The sequence below is a fragment of the Eptatretus burgeri genome, unplaced genomic scaffold (assembly GCF_056783735.1).
Source record: "Eptatretus burgeri isolate ZD-2024b unplaced genomic scaffold, Ebu_testis_v1 Ebu_testis_scaffold_157, whole genome shotgun sequence".
Lineage (NCBI taxonomy): Eukaryota > Metazoa > Chordata > Myxini > Myxiniformes > Myxinidae > Eptatretus > Eptatretus burgeri.
In genome coordinates, this window is record NW_028222107.1 from 26,304 (window position 1) to 32,609 (window position 6,306).

Sequence of the window (6,306 nt, forward strand, 5' to 3'; positions counted from 1 at the left end):
GTCAAGGTCAAAGGTCAAGGTCACTTTGGCGCAAATCAGGGGAATTGACGAAACCCTTATTTTTTGAGTAATTTTGATCGGATCGTCTTCAAACTTCATGGGAATATAGTTCATGGTCTGGCGCTCAGCTGATTAATTTTTGGTGGCGATTGGCCTTGACCTTCATGGTTAGCGCCTTAGGTCAAATTTTGAAATCTTAGGTTCCATATCGAGTAATACCTCATATGAAAGCGCTTGATAAGTGCTTTCCAGATCTGTCAAAAGTTTGACGCTATGACGTCATTTGATGACGTCATGACGTAAAAACGGATTTTTCATGAAAATTTTATTTCCTCAGTTCTCATCAAAATCTCTTGATATTTCATGTACAACCGTCCTGGAGAGATTACATTAACCATACGAAAAATATAAAGGTCAAAGGTCAAGGTCACAAAAAGGTCAAGCATCAAGGTCGACGAAACCCTTATTTTTTGAGTAACTTTAATCGAATGATCTCCAAACTTGGTGGGTATGTAGGATGTGGAATGGCGCTCAGCTGATTAATTTTTGGTGGTGATCGGCCTTGACCTTCAAAGTCATCTTGAAGGTTATTCATTTTTTACCCGAAGGTCAAATTGTCAAGTTTCAGTTACCATATCGTGTTGTATCTCAAATGAAAGCCCTTGATGAATTATTTCCAGACATATAACGATTTTGACGATGTGACGTCATTTGACGACGTTATGACGAAAAAAACTGCATTTTTCATGTATACTGTATTGCTTAAGTTCACATAAGAAACTCTTGTTTCGGTCACTCTGTATAGCACAGTTCTCATTGGAAAATCTTGTGGGTTTATACGTAGTTGTCTTATTGGAATACCTTGCATTGAACATAAAGGTCAAGGTCAAAGGTCAAGGTCACTTTGATGTCAATTAACGAGGTTAACGAAACCCTTACTTTTTGAGTAATTTTAATCGAATCAGCTCCAAACTTTACAGGAATGTAGTATGTGGTCTAGCGCTAAGCTGATTAGTTTTTGGTAGCGATCGGCCTTGACCTTCACGGTTAGCGCTGGAGGCCGAAATTTTTTTACCCCAAGGTCAAATTTTGAAATCTTAGGTACCATAAGGAGTAATACCTCATATTAAAGCCCCTGATGAGTGCTTTCCAGATATGTCAAAAGTTCTAACGCTATGACATTATTTGATGATGTCATGATGAAAAAACGGATTTTTCATGAACATTTTATTTTCTCAGTTCTCATCAAAAACATTTTTATAGTACATGTACATGAGTCCTGGAGACATACCATTCATCATACGAAATTAATAAGGTCATGGTCAAAGGTCAAGGTCACAAAAAGGTCAACCATCAAGGTCGACGAAACCCTTATTTTTGAGTAACGTTGATCGAATGACTTCAAAACTTGGTGGTTATATTGGGTGTGGTGAGACGCTCAGTGGATTAATTTTTGGTGTCAATCGGCCTCGACCTTCAAGGATAACTTAAAGGTCATTAATATTTTACCCCAAGGTCAAATTTGTAGGTTCCCGTCACCATGTCGAGTAATACCTCAAATTGAAGCCCTTGATGAGTGGTGCTTTCTTCACGTATGACAATTTGGACGATGTGACGTCATTTGACGACGTTATGAAGAAAACACTGCATTTTCATGTATTTTTTATCGCTGTAGTTCTCATCAGAAACTCTGGTTTAGGTCACTCTGAAGAGCATATTTATCATTGGAAACTCTTGTTTCTTCGCATATCAGAGTCATTCATCCTATTATTAAAGTCAAGGTCAAAGTCACAATAAAGTCAAGCATCAAGGCCGACGAAACCCCTTTTTGGAGTAACTTTGATCGAATGATTTCCAAATTTGGTGGGGATGGAGGTTGTGGTATAGCGCACAGCTTATTAATTTTTGGTCTCGATCGGCCTTGACCTTCAATGTCATATTGAAGGACATTGGTTTTTTAACCCATGGTCAAATTTTCATGTTTTAGTTACTATATCGCATAGCATCTCAAATTAAAGCCTTTGATGAGTAATTTGACATATAACTATTTTGACGATGTGATTTCATTTTGCATGTATATTGTATCGCTGAAGTTCGCATCAGAAAATCTTGCTTGGGTCACTCTGTAGAACACGGTTCTCATTGGAATCTCTTGTGGGTTCAAATATCGGAGTAATATTAGAGTACTTTTCAGTGCACAAACAGGTCAAAGTCAAGGTCAAAAGTCAAGGTCACTTTTATGTCCATCATGGAGGTCAACCAAACCCTTATTTTTTCAATAATTTTGATGGAATGATCTCCAAACTTGGTGGTTATGTTGGACGTGGTATGGCGCTCAGCTGATTACTTTTTGGTTTCGATTGGCTTTGACCTTCAGGGTCATTCATTGATGTTTATTTACAAAGAACGTATATAATCGGTTTACCGAATCAGCTATTACCGAGATCGCCTATGACTTTCGAGGTTGATCTTGACATTAAAATTGAGCTGATATAATTTTTATTGAAGCCTTCTTGGCATATCATAGGGTGTATTATCCTTGGTCTGGCCATGCTATAATGCGCCAATAATATAAATAACTAAAATGTCTTTGAATAAATCAATCAATAACATGTAAATTTGGGCTACCCCTCAAGACTTGATATCAAAAACAAAACATCTGGTAAGATAAAAACCTTTTTTTATTTTCGGGAATGAATACATGTCCTTTGATTCACGACAAAAGGCCTGAATAGCAACTCGTATGTATGCTTCCCGGAAAATGTCCGCCTGCAAACGTGCGCAAACAAAATAAGATATTGTAACAAGATGAACATTTTCAAATATACCGACCTCATATCAGACGACATTCACCAGATTCGCGGCCAAATCTCGGACGTTGGTGAGCTCAGTTTTTTGATTGGTGATATTCAGAGTGCAGGATAGGCCGGGAGGATAGGGTGTCATGTGCATGCATATTAAGGAGTCAACATATATGTATATTTTATTCGTACTATTCGTAGAACAGTAAACAATTCTGCTGTATACATGAATTTCGAGACATACATCCTATGGTAGTAATATTATGACAACGAGCTCCAAACGTATTTATAAAGAATCACAAACTACGAGTTAACTGGCACACATCCATGAGCAGAGCAGTCAAATCATATTTAACCGGGCATTTCATAATACGAGGAGACAATTGCTCTAATGCGAGCACGTTAACATATTATTTTACAACAGATTAATAAATAGTAAACATTAAAAGAAGGTAAACAATATTATGATGAAACAGAGAACTCGTTCATAAGTTTGTCAATAACGCCAAGAAAGAAATAGAGATAATATGATTCACGAATCTAACAGTTTTGACACACAACAGAAATGTGATATGGCGAAGACAAAAGTCTAATACCTGCCACCCTAAGTAGCTTTCTCACGGACTTGATTCAATAAGGGCAACACATTAAAGCCCAGATCAGCATTACTTCCCTGGCTGGAGTTAATAATATTACCCCCAATTAAAAAAAACCTCATACACATTTTCAACATTGAAATAAGCGATATCGGCTGGAGCTGAGAAGTGCGCTAAAAGAACGTGGGCCAAAATCACAGACTTATCCCAAACACATAATTTGACAATAAATTCATCGATACAATCGATAAATATTATTGGCAGCAAAACACATTGCTTGACATCACTTGTTACCAGCTCAATAACGGGAATAGACGCGCATCGCTTGTTAGATTTTACACAGGGACAAGGAGCATACTTTGCCCAGTAATAGCATGAATCTACGAATGGCTCGTCAGAAAAACAGGATTAACTGAATCTTTGGTAAAAAGTGACCATGTGGTCATGATCATTTTGCATCCAGCTACCAGCTTATCACTTAAAATTTACACAACCAATACAGGGAACAGGGAACACACCCAATTCTACAATTTGTACACTCGATATATCGGGAAAACTAAAAGTTTACTTTATTATGTTGTATTTCAAACACAGGATGTTATTAATTTTGAATAATAACTATAAGTTGCGTGAACACTAAGGAATCAGCAGTCAGGGGTAAAACAGTCCAACAGTCCAAGTCGGGTGACACCCTTCCCGTTGTCTACTCTCGGTTTCGGTGACGACTAGCCGCGGGATCGGCAACGTCCCGTCTGGTATAGGTGGAGGAGTCCAGTCCTGGGGAGCGGACAGGTGTTTTGCAAGTTTTCCTTCTTAAGCGCCCTCCAAGGGGTGTCCCAACCATAGCAGTTCTCTGACTGTCTAACATATTTGTTATCTGCCTGGTCCCCTACTTTCTAGGCTATTAATGGATTTTTTTTGTCATTCACAATTTTTGCGCGCAAATGTAATATTTTGAGTTTTTTCACGTTGTTTCTTTCAGTGAAAATTTTAATTAACAGGACGGAAGTTTCAGGGACACAGGCCTTCCCATACTCCTCCACGGCACCGCCACGTGCGTGTTCCCAACCGGGCTACCCCCTCTGTCTTGTGATCAGCAGAGGGTTATGTATAGCTCCGGCCCAGCTGTCGTCATCCTCGCCCGTTAAGTGTCGCAGATCAGAGCATCAACCGTGTCAAGTCAAATAAACTAAGTAGCGAAACTTGGGGATGGTCAGTGTTACGGAATATTTTAGGGATGTCCCTGGCAGACTCGTTTGGAACTGGCCAGGACACCTTTTGTCAAACACGAAAACTTGATATTCGTTAAATGGGGACATCAAGTGTACAGCAACTATGGTCAGTGGAACCCTTTACCCAGTTTTCTAATGAGAGCCTCTTCAAACCATAATTATTCGAAACAGCCGATTTCTTTGGAAGAACTAAACTGAAAAGAAAGAAAATGTTACTAGACAATCAGGTAGAACTTCAAATTACAGCAACTCACCAATTTCCCCCTTGTTCATAGAGCCACCTGTCCTCTGTAATAGTTCAGCAAGTGGTTTGGATTATATCTGAATAAAATATAACATGTTGTTATGCCATAAAAATAAAAGAAACCAGTGGTACCACTGAATTATTTAGTTCATATGAGGCTGGCTTTTCTAGAACTGTTAGAACAAAGTGAATATTGATGAATTTAATGTCTAAATTTGGTCGGGTTGGCCACTAATGGAATCCTCGCAACAACGTTACTTGGTGGCAACTGTCCTTAGCCTTTATACACCAGAATCGATTGTTCAAAGCTCCATATATATTGACTGGAATTCGATCGACGTCCTGGAATTTCATATTGTTTCATATAATTCTTCTGATTGCCAAATATGGAAATGTTTATGGGATGTAAGTTCATGGAAAGGGATAACCCATCAGCCCCATCCGCCCCTAACCGTCCACTGACTGTCCCGTCCCACACCACAGTAAGGTGGGGGACGGGGGAGTGAGGTGACGCTGATAATAGTAGAGAAGCACCAATTAATCTCGCAGCAACTCTTTGAAGGCTTTGAAAACCATATTTGACCGATATATATCTATATATCTTCAATATTCATTTTCCATTCACTTCGCACTTCAGTTATCTTAAAATAATAATAAGTTTATTCTTGTAAAGCGAATAAAGATATACAATATCTCGCACGGCTTATCCTATTGACATCTTTGTGACTTCCTCGTCCGTTCCAATTTACATCGCACTGTTGATATCTCCCATAAGTAACCATTTCTTATTGATATCTGACTACTGTATTAATTTCCGATTTATATCTCACAACTGTATTAATATCCGATTTATATCTCACTACTGTATTAATATCCGATTTATATCTCACTACTGCATTAATATCCGATTTATATCTCACTACTGTATTAATATCCAATTTATATCTCACTCCTGTATTAATATCCGATTTATATCTCACTACTGTATTCATATCAGATTGATATCTCACTGCTGTATTCATATCCGATTTATATCTCTACTGTATTAATATCCGATTTATATCTCACGACTGTATTCATATCAGATTGATATCTCACTACTGTATTCATATCAGATTGATATCTCACTGCTGTATTCATATCCGATTTATATCTCACTACTGTATTAATATCCGATTTATATCTCAATACTGTATTAATATCCGATTTATATCTCACTACTGTATTAATATCCGATTTATATCTCACTACTGTATTCATATCAGATTGATATCTCACTACTGTATTAATATCCGATTTATATCTCACTACTGTATTAATATCCGATTTATATCTCACTACTGTATTAATATCCGATTGATATCTCACTACTGTATTAATATCCAATTTATATCTCCCTACTGTATTCATATCAGATTTATATCTCACTACTG